The sequence below is a fragment of the Lactuca sativa genome, chromosome 2 (genome assembly GCF_002870075.4).
Source record: "Lactuca sativa cultivar Salinas chromosome 2, Lsat_Salinas_v11, whole genome shotgun sequence".
NCBI classification, from domain to species: domain Eukaryota; kingdom Viridiplantae; phylum Streptophyta; class Magnoliopsida; order Asterales; family Asteraceae; genus Lactuca; species Lactuca sativa.
In genome coordinates this window covers 218,734,561-218,753,902 of record NC_056624.2, presented here as the reverse complement: position 1 = coordinate 218,753,902, position 19,342 = coordinate 218,734,561, and the positions used below count along the sequence as shown (strand labels likewise).

Sequence of the window (19,342 nt, the reverse complement as noted above, 5' to 3'; positions counted from 1 at the left end):
ACTTGCGAATTCTTACGTGAAGGAAATTGTGAGGCTTCACGCTGTTCCGTTAACGATTGTGTCCGATCGTGATAGTCGTTTTACCTCAAGGTTTTGGAGGAGTCTACAAGAGGAATTGGGTACCAAGTTGTGTTTGAGTACAGCTTACCATCCGCAAACCGATGGTCAGAGCGAGCGAACGATTCAAACATTGGAGGATATGTTGAGAGCATGTACCCTAGAATTCCAAGGTAACTGGGATGAACACTTACCTTTAGTAGAATTCTCCTATAATAATAGTTTCCACTCAAGCATTAAGATGGCACCTTATCACGCTTTGTATGGGGAGAAGTGTCGAACGCCATCATGTTGGCTGGAAGCTGGGGAAAAGCAGTTTATGGGACCTGAAATAGTCCGTGTGACTGCTGAAAAGTTGAAAGTGATAAGGGAAAGGATGTTAGCTGCTCAAGGTCGACAAAAGAGTTATGCTGACAAGAAAAGACAACCGATATCCTTCGATCTTGGAGATTCGGTTTTACTTAAAGTCTCGCCGTGGAAGGGACTTATAAGATTTGGTAAGAGAGGGAAGTTGAGTCCAAGGTTTATTGGACCATTTAAAGTTCTTCAGAGAATCGGGAATCAAGCTTACAAGCTAGAGTTACCGAAAGAAATAGAGGGTATTCATAACACCTTTCATGTGTGTTATTTGAGAAAGTTCATAGGAGATGTGCCCGACATAATTCCGATTTCTGAGTTAAGGTTGGATGAAAACAAGAGGTTGATCGAGGAACCTGAGGCAATCGTTGACCATAAGACTATGAAGTTACGATGCAAGATGGTCGATTTAGTGCTTGTGCGTTGGAAACATACGAATGGACCAAATCTCACTTGGGAAACGGAGAGTGACATGATGAGTCGCTACCCGCAATTGTTTGGTGATATGTGATTTCGGGGACGGAATCATCCTAAGGGGGAGAGAATTGTAACACTCGTGTTTCTAGCCTAGGCATTTATATTGAGTTAATAGTCTAGGTTAACCTTTGTCACTCATTTTGAAGAAATGAAAAGGAATTATGTGAATATTATGTGAATTATGTGTTTTATGCTTAATTATTAGGGCTTAATTAATTAAGAATAAAAATAAGCGTCAAAATTAAAGTGTGAGATAAGCCCGATATCTTTACATAAAGTTGTAGTGGACGAAACAAAGATTTCGGGGATATAAAGAATACCAAAATCCGAGTTATAACGAAGAAGTTATGACCTGTCGAAATTTCGCGACAAAACCGGCATTGTGCTGAATGTCGTAAAAAGTGAGTTTTTGATAAACTACTTTTTAGCCTTATTAATCTAAACGAAATTCGTAGTATTCGTTAAATCGAGAAGTTCGATAAAAAGAACGCCCGAATCTGACTTCGTATGAGGAAGTTATGATTTTTTGAAGTTTCAGCGTAGTAGTAGACAGCTAAAAACTCGAATTTTAGATCGAGCGATTTTTAGCCAACACAACCTAAACGAGAATTGAAGGTCTCTTCATTAGGAGCACAACGGTAAAAAGTCTGACGAAAACGGACGTCGGATGAAGAAGTTATGAATTTTTAACGGATTTCCTGTCCCGGTCTGTTAAAAATAATAATATAAAATTTAAAGTCAAAATTAGCCGACAAAGTCTAAACGGAAGTTGTAGATCGTAATTTTAGCTACGCGTGCATATAAAGAACGTCAAAAACAGAGCTCGTATGCGAAAGTTATGGATTTTAGAAGTTTTGGCGCGAAAACCGAGAAATTTCGTATAGTCACACTTTGCCACGTCACCCTCGCTTAGAATGTGACACGTGTCCTGCTGAGTCACCAGGCTACTGAGTCATCAGGCTGCTGAGTCACCGAAGCTGCTGAGTCATGCGAAGCCACGTTTCCTCTTCTGATTCGACCGAGGAGGAGGCCCAATCCGAAGCAGCCAGCTCCCCAGCCGCAGCTTCGCCCTGCTGCCGCGTGTGTCCGAGCCTCGCATAGCCTAACTCCGAGCCTCGCAGGTGCACCAGTAAGCCGCGGTCCACTTAGAAGCCGCCAGCGAGGCCTCGCAGGTGCGAGCCATGTGCGAGCCGTGCGAGCCATGTGCGAGCCGTGCGAGCCATGTGCGAGCCATGTGAGCCTTCTCAGCCGCCGGATCAGAAGACTCCTGACCGTCCGATCAGAAGCTTCCCCCTACAAATATGCCGCTGCCACTGAGGCTGCTGCTGCCGCAACCACCACAGTTGTTGCTACTATGATACCGCAGGGGGGGGGGGTGATTTGTTGTGGTACCGAGAGTTCAACAATATGAAGCCATGTAAGTCCCTAATTTGCTTGTGTATAAATCAGATCCGTTTAATGGTGCGGAATCCCAATCAAACGGATGATGTCAGATCAAATAGAAGAAAAGGAGAAGAAGAAGATGATGAATCTTGTATGTATTGATATGAATGAAGATCTAGATACAAGATTCACACACACTCTCTTTTCTCTCTCTCTCTAGAACACCTTCAAATGCACACACTTAAGCTCTCCATCTTCTTACAGTTATGCACTCCTCACCCTATATATAATAGACATGGGTCGTGAATGGGTTTACGGCCGTAAACTTGTTCACGGCCATAAACACAACCGTAAACACGTATACGGCCGTAAAACACCAAGTTGTTTACGATCCAAGACACAAAAATACATTTTCTTAGAAAAGTAAAGTATAAACCATATTTTTGACCCAACAATCTCCCCCCTTGGTTTATAGCTTTCTTTTCTTAATTGAACCAATAAGCTCCCCCTAAAAAGTAGTTGGCTTTTCTTGTCAATCTTCATCGAGAGCTTGGCTTCAGCATTTATCTTCAATGAATGACTTCATCTTGAGTAGTTGGTCTTTTCTTCAGAATTTGGCTTTGAACACACATTGGGTGAGGAGGCTTCTTGTAGAGATTCTTGAAAAATGGCGCTTTCAGCTTGAGAATCTTCAGAGAGAATAAAAGAGTGAACTAAACTTTTGGATCACTTCAGCAGGTTCATAGATAGCAGCAGACTAATTGATGAGGCTTCAATGCAATATGTTACATAATCTTCAACTACAACTTTACCTTGTTTCTGGGGTTGAAAGATTGAATGTTGAAAGAATAATCTTCATTTCTTACTCCTTCAAATGAGAATTCTTCGATGCTAACGGATGAAGCTTTGGCTCATAAAATCTCGATACAGTCTCCATGAGTTTCATCTACACCTGAAATCACTTTTCAAGACAAAACAAAACTAAAAGAAAACTTAAAACAAAAACAAAATAAAAATAACACTACTTTTGGATTTTTAATTTTCTTATTTTTGTTTGATTTTTGAAAATTTCTAATTTTTCATTGATTTTTGAATTTCTTTCTTTTTTTTCTTTTTTTTAATTCTCCCCCTAAATTTTTGCATAGAGGAAAACTATGAAGAAATTTAACAAAAAGAAAAGTATTTGGAATCAAAGTTGTGAGACAGCCTGAACTTGTTAATCAGTACCTTCACCTTCATGAATAGATCTGGCCAATTGCTGGTATTGTGGTCCACTTAAACACGAAGAGTATCGGCAAACTTTTCTAAATAAACTATTTTACTGACGACGACTACGGGTATTGTTGTCTACTTAAATTAAGCAACGAGATCTACAGAAAACCTCTAAATGGTTCAATTCTAGTTACACTATAACGTGTTCCCCACTTCCCGATATACCCTGGTTATCAAGAACTTCCAAAGAATTCCTTACTTTAGGTGAGTAAACAATTATTAAGGAGGAAGACATATTTAGAGATAGATACATATGTTGTGTCCCAGGTCGGATCTATTTCAATCACGCAGAGGGGACAACATATGACTAACAGAGATAGAGGGATATAGAGATAGTAGGGTGCATATACGTTGTGTCCCAGGTCGGATCTTCCGATCACACAAAGGGGACAACATATGGCTAACAGATAGAAAGAATTTCATAGATAAAGAGGTGCGTAGAAATAGAGTTGCATATGTTGCATTCCAGGTCGGATTTCTTCCAATCACGCAGAGGAAGCAACATATGACTAACAGATAGAAAGCAAGAAAATAATTTCCTACAGGCCTACTTTATCAGAACACCCCATTCGACCTATCAGAACCAAAATTAAGGACGTAAGTCCATAAATTAAGGAAAAGTTGAACCACTGTTCTAGATGCGTATTAATTTAGTGTATCATGTAGGTTCCCGTGTTTATCTCACTGCTTAATCTACCCGAGTGTCATATGGTCAATCCAAACAATCTTAACTAAATCCACACTGTCAAATCCTTCGTGCCTACCATCACATTGAACACAGAGTCTAGACAATTCAGATTCAGTCCTTTACACATGTTTTAGACTGCTCGTTATCACTTTCTTGATATCACTTCCCAAATAGTGCCTACTAACAAAAAACTATAAGAAAATGAAAATTTGGCTTTTAAAACGAACCAAAGATAAACTCTGGAGTATAGAGAGAAAACGCAAACCGTAATTCACCGATTGAATTTGCATCCAGAAGGTCTGAGAACAGCACGCATAATCTCAGAACAGATCCAAAAATTCTTCATATCATTAAGCACTAACCCTATGTGATCCTCTCCTTTCTTCCTTTCTTTCCTTTCCTGCAAAGGACACACACTCTTGAACAAAGTTCTGAATGTTGTACAGTTGAGAGATGTCCCCTATCATGTGCCTAGAACAGCCACTACCAACAAACCAAAGTCTGATGATATGCTTCCATAGATGCTCCGACACAGAACGGGATCCATTGGTCTTTGGAACCCAGTCCATTTTGAAACTAGGTTGACCTTTGTCATCTTTGCAAGGTACTCTCTCCCAAGACATATCCTACTTATCAAAAACAGAAGATGTAGAAATATTAGAATCGTTAGAAGATTTGGGAGAGTGAGCCTTTGGAACCCATTTGTAGTTGGGTTTAACCCTTTTCTTGTTCGATCTGATGCGTGGCCCAGTACTTGCTTTTGATCTTGATGTTGGCCGTTCATATGACTTTGATTTTGGCTTCACAGGAGCATCTCTTGGATTTGGCTTCTTGGCCGACATTCCCTTCTCGCCCTTGGGATTCGGATTCTTGGCCTTGTGGGTGTTCCAGTCACCATGGTCTGAACGTGACCTTGAGGGGTTTCTTTTGAAGTTACTCCCTTTTGGTGCGTTCTACCAGCCTTGTGCATAGTAGGGAATGTATGCACGATTAGGACAATTTCTAGCAATGTGCCCAGGTGTTCCACAGTGAAAACATGTCTTTTTCTTCACTGTGAAGTTGTTTCTTCCTACCCCTGGTGGCGTATCCTTTCCTTGTCTCTTATTGTTCCCATAAGCACAATTACAACAGTCACTCTGTTTCACATGTATTGGTGGCCTGTATTTCTCAACAGCAGGTTGATCAGAAACAACTGAGTTCAAAGCAACATATTCAGAGCTCAAGGAGATGTTGGTTTGTTCAATGGTTTTCTCTTTGTTCTCATCTTCTGCCACTTTACCTGCACATGAAGCAGAAACATTAGAATTTTCAACTTGAATACCTCCTGACACAAATCCAGATGGTTTGCCATAGGGGTGGCAAATCTGGCCATCGTGTCGTGTTTTTGTCTGACACGACACGACACGACAAGGTATTATGTAACACGAACACGACACGACACGATCTCGGGTTTTTTGAACTAACACGTAAATGAATCGTTTAAAAAACGACAAAAACGACACGACACGACAAAGATAGCATGAAATAACAATTAATGTATTTAATTAATATTTATTCATACATAACACGAAAAACACGACAAACACAAAAAACATGACAAAAAATGTTAAATCGTGTCAATCTCGTGTCAAATTTTGAACACGAACACGACACGACATGATGTCGTGTTTTTAACACCTAACACGAACACAAAATGAACACGAATTCGAATTTCAATTTCGTCTCAATTTGTTTTCGTGTCGTGCATTTTTGTCGTGTCGTGTCATCAATTGCCACCCCTTTTGCCATAATGAAGATGTGCCTCCCTGTCAATCTCTTTCTGTGTCATAGGGATGAATGTGTAGTGACGATTGAAAGGTGGACGAACACTATCATACCCTAGACCTTTTTGTTGGTTATTTTTAAATTGCAAACAATGGTCTATCATGTTTGCAACTATTTCGCTTGACACATCAAATTTTCTAAAATAAAAATCTGCAGTTACAAATTTGCCTTTTAATGTGTCAAGCTTAGCAGTTAATTCAGCAAGTTGTCTCTTAACATAGTCATAATTTTCATATTTATTGCTATAATCTTCCTGAAGCTCTTAAAGTCTTTGGTTTTTGATTCTAATTCAGCCTTCAGGGGTTTATGTCCTTTCCTAAGTTGACATCCTTCGTATTTTAGGTCCTTGACTTCCCTTTTTAGCAAATCATTATGTTCACGAAAGAAGTTTAATCGTAGATTCACATGATGGAGAGCATGAAACTTCATTGTCCGGGATGTTTGTAGAACTCATTGTATTTCCACACTTCAAAGCGTCAAGTTCTTCAATTACAGCAGCAAGACTAAGATGATTGAGATGTTTTCTCTTCTTTATGACAGCCACATTCATATCCCACGATTTTGGAAGTGGATTCAGTAGCTTTTTGTTTATCTCTGACTTGGTGAAAAAGATCCCAACTATATTCATCTCAGTAGTAAGTGTAGTAAATCGCTGCAACTGAGCTTCCAGGGTATCTCCAGGAATTTAATTGAACATGTTGAACTTTTGTTTTAACATATCTTGACGACTCTCTTTCATGTCTTGATTTCCCTTGTTGACCTCAAAAGCCATTAAAAGCACAACTAGAAGCCAAAATTAAACTTAAAAGTCAAACTTAAATTAAAAATGCCCTTTGACTATAAACCTCAAAAGTCAACCTTAAAGTCAAATTTAAAAAGTCAAACTCAACAATCAAACTTGAAAAGATAAACTTAAAAGTCAAACTGAAAAGCTAAATTTGAAAATTTAAAAGTTAAATGAGAAAGTCAAAGTTTAAAGTCAAAGGTCAAATTTTAAAAGTCAAAGTAAAAATTTAAGTAAAAAGTCAAAAATCAAAATCAAAATTTAAAAACTAAAACTTTGGGTTGAAAATGAGATTTTAAAATAAAAGAAATTGAATTTTTGGGTTGAATTTTTCAAAATTGCGAAACTGGGATCGAAGAAAGACGCCTTTTGAATTATATTTTGAAGGAATGAAACAAGTGGCTGGTTGGTTCAACTGGTAAGGCGCCTTAATGAGTTCAGGTGAGACCCGGGTTCGATCCTCGGCACCCCCCAAATCCGTTTGTTATTTTTTAATGAAGCGCGTGTGGAATAGAATGAAGCGAAGCCGAGCCGTCCACCAAGCCGACCGCTGCTGAGCCACAAACAGAGCCGCACAGGCCAAGGACCGCAAACTGCCAGCCGTAAACTCCGGCAGTAAACTCTTCGCAGATTTCGTGAAAAACAACGTTTTTCACCTTTTTTGCTCCAAAACTCGATCAAAAACGCGAAGAACAACCCCCCCTAATTTTCAGAGATCTATCCAAAAATGCAAAAATCTTTCGAAAATAAGATCAAATGAGCTACAGATCTGACATAATTGACTGATACAATCCAAGCTCTGATACCAATTGTAAGTCCCTAATCTGCTTGTGTATCAATCAGATCCGTTTAATGGTGCGGAATCCCAATCAAACGGATGATGTCAGATCAAACAGAAGAGAAGGAGAAGAAGAACATGATGAATCTTGTATGTATTGATATGAATGAAGATCCGGATACAAGATTCACACACACTCTCTTTTCTCTCTCTCTAGAACACCTTCAAATGCTCACACTTAAGCTCTCCATCTTCTTACAATTATGCACTCCTCACCCTATATATAGTAGACATGGGTCATGAATGGGTTTACGGTCGTAAACCTGTTCACGACCATAAACACAACCGTAAACACATATACGACCGTAAACACCAAGCTGTTTACAGTCCAAGACACAAAAATACATTTTCTTAGAAAAGTAAAGTATAAACCATATTTTTGACCCAACAAGCCACTCGAGTTTTATGGGACCCAGGATTTGATTATGACGATGAGATGGATTTCTGACGTTGAGGGTTGTTTTTACACTTGCTCCTGTCTATAGAATCTTAGGGTTCGTTTCTTGTTTGTGACATCCCCAAAATCACGGCCAGAAAAGACCGGTTTGTTTATGCTTTGTTTAAAAATCAGAGTAACATTTTAAATAAAAGTGTTGCGGAATTTGTCCCAAAACAATAATATGATAAAGATTTATCAAAAGCATTTCCATAGAAATGTATTTCATTAAAAGACTCGGGATGTCATGTTCGTACAGATCAAAAGCATAAACAGTACAATACAAGCCTTACTACATTATTTCATATCTACAGGCCTATATCCGTAATCCCTCGTCCAAACATCATATATATGCTCAAGCGCCACTACCTGTAATACATAAAACTGAGTGGGTCAGGCTTGGGAGCCTGGTGAGCACATAGGGTTTTCAACCCACAATAAATAGTTTATTAATTTCATCAATCAACAATAACCCGATTACCCGTTCCCGTTATCCTCACTTTACGTCCCTAAACACCTATCATAAGGGACCTAGCCTAAGGATCATCATCGGGACGGACACTACTACTAAGGGGATTCCTCAGCAATAAATGTCCTAATAGGCAACCATGTGGGGGATGGAGTACATCTGGTGAGCACACAGTTCAAATAAACACCTACAGGTTGCGAGCCTGCTAGTGTTCCACTGGACTGTCTAGAATAGTCCGTGGTCGTCATCTATACTCCGCTAGATGACTGGATCATCAATAACATCTATAACGAGGCCTCTCATTATTTTATTTTGTCACACAGCAACTATTACATCTACCCATGTTTTACCCAACACATTTTGTAGATATAAAATACATATACAGTTTAAATCTTTGAAAACATGTATAAAACGTTCATCCAGCATAGATAGCAAGTATTCAGATAATATGCACAAATAGCACGTAATTTATATTAAATACTTCATATCTATGTGTAAGTTGAAAGTAAATATGCACTCACCTGAAAAGGTGGTGATTCCGAACTCAGACAGCGCTTCGCTTCTTAAAAAGAATTTTTCTTCGACGAAACCTAGTATTATTACCACTAGAGTTTAGTTTATTATTCGTCGAGACTAATTAATAGTCTAGCTATTATTATTATTATTATTATTATATAAGCGTCAAAAAAAATACTTATATAACCCATAATAATAGCCCAAGTATTTATTATAAGTTCCTAATAACGTTACTATAATTAAATAAAAGCTATATTAAAAATAGCGTAGGCGTAGCTCACTTACAGCGGGTTTTATAGAAAACCGAGCTTTGCTTGGAGCAGCGTTCCCGAGCCGAAAAGCTCTTCTTCTCGGAGCCTTCGAGCACTCCGGGGCTTCCGCCTCGTGCTAGGGAGGTTCCCTAGGCTTTTCGGGGGATTTCGGGGCTAGAGAGAGGTTCTAGAGAGAGAGAGAGAGTAAAGAGAAGAAAGAATGGGAAAGGTGTGAAGAAAATGAGGGTGGGAGAGGTGGTATTTATAGGGTGAAATGTGGCTGAACTTGGTGCCACATGTCACCATCTGGTGGCAAGCCTTGGGGAGAAAGCAATGGCCAAGATTGTGCCACATCACCCATTTTCGCACAGCACACTTCCGACTTCTAAAATCCGTAACTTTCACATACGACCTCCGTTTTTGACGTTCTTTATATCCACGCGTAGGTAATAATAAGATCTACAACTTTCATTTTGACACCGTCAGCCAATTCTCGATCGATCTTAAATTTAACAGTACAAGGAGATTATACTGTTAAACGTCTGCGTAAAATTAATAACTTCTACATACGGACTCTGTTTTTGTCTGTCTTTTTACTGTTGATTTCCTATTAATGAGATCTTCAACTCTCATTTACGTTGCGTAAGCCAAAAACCGCTCGAACTAAAATTCGAGTTTCAGGTCGTGCACTGCTAAGCCGAATCTTAGAAAAATCATAACTTCTTCATACGAAGTCAGATTTGGGCGTTCTTTTTATCGATGTTCTTAGTTTAACATATTCTACGACTTTTGTTTAGATTGATAAGGCTAAAAAGTCTTCTATTGTAAATTCACTATTTACGTCTCCCGGTGTCGTGCCGGTTTTGCCGTAAAACTTCGGCGGGCCATAACTTCTTCGTTATAGCTCGGATTTCGGCATTCTTTATATGTACGGAAACCTTGAGACGTATTCTACAACTTTATGTAGAGATATCAGGATTATCTCACACTTTAATTTTGACGCTCATTTTTATTCTTTATTAATTATACATTTATAATTAAATAATAAACACATAATTCACATAATACTCAAATATTTTATATTTATTACTTCAAAAAGAGTTACAATAGTTGACCTAGACTATTACATTGACAAAAATGCTTAGCCCTGAAAACCCGGGCGTTACAATTCTCTCCCCCTTAGGATGATTCCGTCCCGGAATCATGCATCAGCAAACAGATGTGGATAGCAACTCATCATGTCATCCTCTGTTTCCCAAGTGAGATTCGGCCCATTCGAATGTTTCCATCGGACTAGCACCAAGTTGACCATCTTGCGTCGTAGCTTCTTAGTCTTACGGTCAATAATTGCCTCAGGCTCTTCGATCAGCCTTTTATTCTCATCCATCCTTAATTCCGAGATTGGAATTATGTCGGGAACATCTCCCATGAATTTCCTCAAATAACACACATGGAAGGTGTTATGAATACCATTGAGTTCTTCGGGCAATTCCAGCTTGTAAGCTTGGTTCCCAATCTTCTGAAGAACTTTGAACGGTCCAATAAACCTTGGACTCAACTTTCCTCGTTTCCCAAATCGTATAAGTCCCTTCCACGGTGAGACTTTAAGTAAAACGGAATCCCCAACTTCGAAGGTTATCGGTCGTCTTTTCTTGTCAGCATAGCTCTTCTGACGATCCTGAGCTGCTAACATTCTTTCCCTAATCACCTTCAATTTCTCAGCAGTCTCATGGACTATCTCGGGGCCCATAAACTGCTTCTCTCCGGCTTCAAGCCAACAAGACGGCGTACGACACTTCTGTCCATACAAGGCCTGATAAGGTGCCATCTTGATGCTCGAGTGAAAACTATTGTTGTAGGAAAATTCTACCAGAGGTAAGTGCTCGTCCCAATTCCCTTGGAATTCGAGGGTACATGCTCTCAACATATCTTCCAGCGTCTGAATCGTTCTTTCGCTCTGACCATCAGTTTGCGGATGGTAAGCAGTACTCAAACACAACTTTGTACCCAACTCCTCTTGTAGACTCCTCCAAAACCTTGACGTGAAACGACTATCACGATCTGACACAATCGTAAGAGGGACACCGTGAAGTCTTACAATTTCCTTCACGTAAGCGTTTGCGAGCTTATCCATAGACCACTTCTCGTTGGCGGCTATGAAGTGTGCACTCTTGGTGAAACGATCCACGACTACCCAAATCATGTCGTGTCCGTTCTTCGTTCTGGGCAGTTTAGTCACAAAATCCATGGTGATGTCTTCCCATTTACCCATGGGTACAGGTAAAGGTTCTAAACTCCTATACGGTTTCTGATGTTGTGCCTTAACCCTCGCGCATGTTACGCACTTGGCCACATACTTCGCAACATCGAGCTTCATCGTCGGCCACCAGTAGTAGGGTTTTAGGTCCCTATACATTTTAATGCTACCGGAATGAATCGAGTACATGGTCTTGTGTGCTTCTTCCATTAGAAGATCTCTTATTCCTCCCATCTTAGGTACCCAGATTCGATCTTGGAATACCTTCAGTCCTCGACTGTTTGTACCGAACACTAACGTTTTTCCCAGACGTTCTTCCTTTCGGTCATTCTTTTCTAAGGCTTCTTCTTGAGCTTTCCTGATACTTTCCACAATCGTCGAGACGACTTCAATTCTTAACGCTCTTGGCCTTTTTCTTTCAAGATTGACTTTCCGACTGAGAGCATCAGCAACAATATTTGCTTTACCTGGGTGGTAAAGTATCTCACAGTCGTAGTCCTTGAGAAGCTCTAGCCAGCGTCGTTGCCTCATGTTCAACTCCTTCTGATTAAAGAGATACTGGAGACTCTTATGATCAGTGAAGAGCTTACACTTCGTGCCATAGAGGTAATGCCTCCATATCTTTAAGGCAAATACTACCGCTGCCAACTCCAGATCATGAGTGGGGTAGTTCTTTTCGTGCTCTTTTAATTGTCGAGATGCGTATGCTATCACCTTTTCTCTTTGGGTCAGAACACAACCCAACCCGACTCCAGATGCATCACTATAAACCGCGAAATCTTCAACTCCATCGGGTAGAGAAAGTATCGGTGCTTCACATAACTTCTTCTTTAGCTTCTCGAACGCCTCATCGTGTTTCTCACTCCATGTATACGTAGCTCCTTTATGGGTCAAAGCTGTTAATGGAGCAGCTATCGAAGAAAAGCCTTGGATAAATCGTCGGTAATATCCGGCTAATCCTAGAAAGCTTCGAACCTCCGTGGGACTCTTCGGACGTTCCCACTTCATTACAGCCTCGATCTTGGCGGGGTCAACCATTATTCCTTCTTGGTTAACAACATGACCCAAGAATTGGACTTCCCGTATCCAGAAGTCGCATTTGGAGCACTTCGCAAAAAGCTTCTCCTTCTTTAACACCTCCAACACTTCTCGTAGATGCTTGCCATGCTCCTCCTGGATTTTCGAGTAAATAAGAATGTCGTCGATGAACACTATCACAGATTTATCGAGGAATGGTTTACAGACCCTATTCATCAAATCCATGAATGTTGCGGGAGCATTGGTTAGTCCGAATGACATAACCAAGAACTCGTAGTGTCCATATCTTGTTCTGAATGCAGTCTTCTCAATATCCTGCTCTCTCACCTTCAGCTGATGATATCCTGACCTAAGATCGATCTTTGAGAAGTAGCTCGAACCTTGCAGCTGATCGAATAGGTCATCAATCCTCGGCAATGGATACTTGTTCTTCACCGTTGCCTTATTCAGCTCTCGGTAGTCTATGCACATCCTCATGCTTCCGTCCTTCTTCTTCACGAATAACACCGGAGCTCCCCAGGGTGATGAACTAGGTCGAATGAATCCGCTGTCCAACAACTCCTGAAGTTGTGTCATGAGCTCCTTCATCTCCGTCGGTGCTAATCGGTAAGGTGGCTTTGCTATCGGTGTTGTTCCTGGTAACAAGTCTATACGAAACTCCACTTGTCTATCAGGTGGTAATCCGGGAAGATCTTCGGGAAAGACTTCCGGATAATCGCACACAACCGGTATATTCTGCACCTCTTTCTTTTCTTTCTTAGCATCGATTACGAATGCCAAGTATGATGCACATCCTTTGGACAAACATTTCCTGGCTTTCATCAGGGAGATGATTCCAGAAGTTACTCTGCGTTTGTCCCCGTACACCATAAATGATTCCTTTCCGGGTGGGTTTACCTTTACTATCTTCTTTCGGCATTGAATCTCAGCATCGTTGGCGCTAAGCCAATCCATACCCAAAACGATGTCGAAACCGTTTAACTCTATGGGTAATAGCTCTTCGTGGAATTCGTTTCCGTTTAGGTCAATGACGATGTTCCTAATACGATTTCTAACAGGTACGAATTTGCCACTGGCAACTTCTACAATCAGGGCATTATCTAGTTTTTCTACAGGCAATGCTAATTTCCCACCAAATTTATGCGACACAAAGGAGTAGTTGGCTCCGGAATCAAATAGTATATTTGCAGGCAAACCATTTACAAGAAAGGTACCTGAAGCGACGTCTGCTGCCTCCTTTGCAGCCTCGAGCGTCATCTGGAAGGCTCTCGCCTTCGGCTTCGGTGGTATGTTGGGTCTTCCTATCTCCTTCTTCTTCGGGCAATCCCTTGAAATGTGCCCCTCCTCGTTGCACTCATAACAGACCTTCTTAATGAACGTGCATTGATTGGCATAGTGCCCAGGCTTTCCGCATTTGTAACAAGTGACCCCTCCGTCACACTTCCCAGAGTGCTTTTTCTTGCACTTGTCACACCACTTCGCTTCTGATCCTCCTCCTCTCGAACCAGACTTCGAGAATCTACCCTTCTTACTGGACCTTGAGGATCCGTCAAATTTCCTTTTCTCGCCAACCTCGACTTTGCTGGCAGCTCTTCCCTTAATCATATCCTCCACAGACTTGGCAGCCCAGATAGCTGCCTCCAAGGTAGGTGCCTGACGCACTGGCACCGCGTACTCCCATGGTAATCCCTTTGCGTACATATCAATTTTCGTCAGCTCATCCGGAACAAGACGCAAGGCAAATTCCATCTTTTCTGTGAAGTTGTTCGTGTATTCATCGATTGACATGCTCCCCTTCTTTAGGGTTAGAAACTGGTTCTCTAGCTCGAGTAGGTTTTGAGCTGAGCAGTACTTTCGTTTGAATTGTACCAGAAATTCTGCCCATGTCAGTTCCAGGGGTTTGTTGGGGCTTAAAGTCTTCCCCAAAGTATTCCACCAACGTACAGCGCCTCCTCGAAACTGACGCACTGCAAACGTGGTCTGTAGCTTCCCTCTGCAACCGCATGTCATGAAAGCTAACTCCATCTCCGAGATCCAATCCATGACTCCGATTTGATCTTCCTTTCCCGTGAAAGTCGATGGCTTGCAAGTCTGAAAATCCTTGTACTTGCATCCATTTCTCTCGAATCCGTCATCTTGGTTATTTTCTTGAACTATTGGTTGGTTGATAAAGATTTATCAAAAGCATTTCCATAGAAATGTATTTCATTAAAAGACTCGGGATGTCATGTTCGTACAGATCAAAAGCATAAACAGTACAATACAAGCCTTACTACATTATTTCATATCTACAGGCCTATATCCGTAATCCCTCGTCCAAACATCATATATATGCTCAAGCGCCACTACCTGTAATACATAAAACTGAGTGGGTCAGGCTTGGGAGCCTGGTGAGCACATAGGGTTTTCAACCCACAATAAATAGTTTATTAATTTCATCAATCAACAATAACCCGATTACCCGTTCCCGTTATCCTCACTTTACGTCCCTAAACACCTATCATAAGGGACCTAGCCTAAGGATCATCATCGGGACGGACACTACTACTAAGGGGATTCCTCAGCAATAAATGTCCTAATAGGCAACCATGTGGGGGATGGAGTACATCTGGTGAGCACACAGTTCAAATAAACACCTACAGGTTGCGAGCCTGCTAGTGTTCCACTGGACTGTCTAGAATAGTCCGTGGTCGTCATCTATACTCCGCTAGATGACTGGATCATCAATAACATCTATAACGAGGCCTCTCATTATTTTATTTTGTCACACAGCAACTATTACATCTACCCATGTTTTACCCAACACATTTTGTAGATATAAAATACATATACAGTTTAAATCTTTGAAAACATGTATAAAACGTTCATCCAGCATAGATAGCAAGTATTCAGATAATATGCACAAATAGCACGTAATTTATATTAAATACTTCATATCTATGTGTAAGTTGAAAGTAAATATGCACTCACCTGAAAAGGTGGTGATTCCGAACTCAGACAGCGCTTCGCTTCTTAAAAAGAATTTTTCTTCGACGAAACCTAGTATTATTACCACTAGAGTTTAGTTTATTATTCGTCGAGACTAATTAATAGTCTAGCTATTATTATTATTATTATTATTATTATATAAGCGTCAAAAAAATACTTATATAACCCATAATAATAGCCCAAGTATTTATTATAAGTTCCTAATAACGTTACTATAATTAAATAAAAGCTATATTAAAAATAGCGTAGGCGTAGCTCACTTACAGCGGGTTTTATAGAAAACCGGGCTTTGCTTGGAGCAGCGTTCCCGAGCCGAAAAGCTCTTCTTCTCGGAGCCTTCGAGCACTCCGGGGCTTCCGCCTCGTGCTAGGGAGGTTCCCTAGGCTTTTCGGGGGATTTTGGGGCTAGAGAGAGGTTCTAGAGAGAGAGAGAGAGAGTAAAGAGAAGAAAGAATGGGAAAGGTGTGAAGAAAATGAGGGTGGGAGAGGTGGTATTTATAGGGTGAAATGTGGCTGAACTTGGTGCCACATGTCACCATCTGGTGGCAAGCCTTGGGGAGAAAGCAATGGCCAAGATTGTGCCACATCACCCATTTTCGCACAGCACACTTCCGACTTCTAAAATCCGTAACTTTCACATACGACCTCCGTTTTTGACGTTCTTTATATCCACGCGTAGGTAATAATAAGATCTACAACTTTCATTTTGACACCGTCAGCCAATTCTCGATCGATCTTAAATTTAACAGTACAAGGAGATTATACTGTTAAACGTCTGCGTAAAATTAATAACTTCTACATACGGACTCTGTTTTTGTCTGTCTTTTTACCGTTGATTTCCTATTAATGAGATCTTCAACTCTCATTTACGTTGCGTAAGCCAAAAACCGCTCGAACTAAAATTCGAGTTTCAGGCCGTGCACTGCTAAGCCGAATCTTAGAAAAATCATAACTTCTTCATACGAAGTCAGATTTGGGCGTTCTTTTTATCGATATTCTTAGTTTAGCATATTCTACGACTTTTGTTTAGATTGATAAGGCTAAAAAGTCTTCTATTGTAAATTCACTATTTACGTCTCCCGGTGTCGTGCCGGTTTTGCCGTAAAACTTCGGCGGGCCATAACTTCTTCGTTATAGCTCGGATTTCGGCATTCTTTATATGTACGGAAACCTTGAGAAGTATTCTACAACTTTATGTAGAGATATCAGGATTATCTCACACTTTAATTTTGACGCTCATTTTTATTCTTTATTAATTATACATTTATAATTAAATAATAAACACATAATTCACATAATACTCAAATATTTTATATTTATTACTTCAAAAAGAGTTACAATAGTTGACCTAGACTATTACATTGACAAAAATGCTTAGCCCTGAAAACCCGGGCGTTACATTGTTGAACCTGCTTCTCTTGGGAGCGAAGGATTGGTGGAGGTTTGTGAAACCTGATTATTCTATTGCAAAGCGATCTGCGGTGACCTAGGAGAGATTTATTGAGATGTTCCGAGATGAGTTTGTACCAGTGGTTTAGAGAGAGAGAGAGAGAGAGAGGTTGGCCCAAGAGTTTCTGTCTCTCAAGCAGAAGACAGAGACGGTAACTGAGATAACCAGTATGTTTAACGAGAGGGCCTTGTTTTGTCATGAGCACGTGTCTACTGAGCAGGCACGTGTGAGTCGGTATCTGAGTATCTTGAGGAAGGATATCAGTGAGTTCATGGTGAACAATTCGTATCGGATATTGGTTGACCTACAGACCAACTCCATGAGGAGATAGATTGAGTTGGAGACCCAGGCTAGAGAGGAGAGGGAGATCCACGTGAGAGATAGGAGACCAGTGCAGTAACAGCCGGTGACTAAGTGATCTAAGCCCACTGACTCGGGAGAGGGAGGACAGAAGGGTCGCACTTGAGGTAAGTGCGGTAAGGGGTAAGGGACCCTGTTAGTTTGGGACGACTTGTTACATGTGTGGAAATAAGGGGCATTTAGCTAGGGATTGCCCCAAGGGATTTCGGGTTTGCTTAAATTGCAAACAGACAGGTCATGTAAGGGTCGAGTTTCCTCAACTTGCATCTAGGGTGGTTCAGACTCCGCCCCCGCCACCCTGCGTATTACTGATGACTAGTAGGGGCAGACCGAGACATCGCGGGATCGAGGGAGAGCATCTCAGTTGACAGCAGAGGAGGCCCGGGCAACTCTTGATATCGTGGCTGGTATGTGTTCTTTATTGTTATTCTGATTTATTTATGTTGCTTGTGTTATTATTCATGTAGGTAGTTTTCTTGTGAATTTTGTATCTATGTTTGTGATGTTTGACTCAAGTGCGATTCGGTATTTTGTTTCGTCATCTTTTTGTCGCAGTTTTAATATTGTGCGGGAGGCCTTGAGCAGGCCATTAAGAGTCTATATACCTGATGAGCTTCCGATCTTCACTACTGAATATATGATAGATCTTATCGTTATTACGATAGGAAATTTCCGTGTAATCGTGGGTATGGACTGGTTGAGCTGGTTTGGGGACATGATTGACTATGAATGGCAGATGGTGACAGTTCGAGATCCTACTGGGAGAGTACCGATCATCTACGATGAGGGTATTGGGTCAGCTTTCTATTCCGCTGCTGATATTGCCATATTTATACATGTTTTTATGCAAAATTTAAGTACATTTTAATTAATATTTCGGTTATTTGCGTGGAATAATTATACTTATAAGTTTAAATTGTATTTTGCAGCCAAATAAAAGACATATTGAAGAAAAGGGACTAAAAGCGTCAAACAATGGAACTTTGGAGGTTAAAGGCTTAAAAGATAAGAAATTCAGAAAATATGTACTCACGAGGTGAGTATTAGATGATTCACATCGTGAGTTTGGCCTTCTAGAAGATAAACATCGTGGATCAGGAATCCGTGTTGAATATGAATATCTATTGGATTCACGAGGTGAGCCTTCAAATCTCACGATGTGAATCGGGCAAAATCCAAAACTATATATATCCTTGATCCCTACGCCTTTAAGGAGGTTGGCTGACTTGGAAAGGTTTCAGAAGTCGAAAATTACAGAAAAAGAAGGCCTGGAAATTGTTCTTAACACCAAGGAGGAAGAAGAAGTCATAATTCGATAATTAGTTTGGTACTTTAAATATGCTTTTTTGTATCATCCCAAAATACGACCCAAAAATTTTTGTTTTATAATATTAAAAATCATGATGCTGAAAACCATAATATAAAACGTATGTCATAAATCTCAAAACATAATAAAGGGTGTCATATCAAACTGAATTAAACATGTGAAGATGTCTAATCAAACTCCCAAGAAAACTGCTGAAGCTGTGGTGTGTGCGATGCTATCAACTCGAGCTCTTCCCTTTTATTACGGAAGTACTTGAAACCAAAACTGAAACTGTAAGCACGAAGCTTACTGAGCTCCCCCAAACTACCACATACCATACAATCAAATATAAGCAACTATTGGGCCATGCCCACTACATCGGACCAAAGTCCGGAAACTGCATCGGACCGACGTCCGGAACTAACCCGGGCCTTGCCCTCTGCATCGGACCGAAGTCCGGAAGCTGCATCGGACCGAAGTCCGGAACTAACGAGGCCTAGCCTCCTGCATCGGACCGAAGTCCGGAACTAACTGCATCGGACCGAAATCCAGAACTACTGAACATAGCATAACATAAACATATCAACTAGCG

The 19,342-nt window shown here is 40.6% G+C and overlaps 2 long non-coding RNA genes across 2 annotated transcripts; both read right to left on the bottom strand.

The window, feature by feature from the left end:
• Positions 1–8,323: 8,323 nt before the first annotated feature.
• LOC128132119 (uncharacterized) lies at positions 8,324–9,175 on the bottom strand. Its single transcript, XR_008230046.1, has 2 exons — positions 9,107–9,175; positions 8,324–8,485 (listed from the first exon to the last, which is right to left on the bottom strand). It is a non-coding gene; the product is annotated as an uncharacterized LOC128132119 (long non-coding RNA).
• A 5,659-nt stretch (positions 9,176–14,834) lies between these two features.
• On the bottom strand, positions 14,835–16,050 carry LOC128132118 (uncharacterized). Its single transcript, XR_008230045.1, has 3 exons — positions 15,900–16,050; positions 15,618–15,686; positions 14,835–14,996 (listed from the first exon to the last, which is right to left on the bottom strand). It is a non-coding gene; the product is annotated as an uncharacterized LOC128132118 (long non-coding RNA).
• Between the last annotated feature and the right edge of the window lie 3,292 nt (positions 16,051–19,342).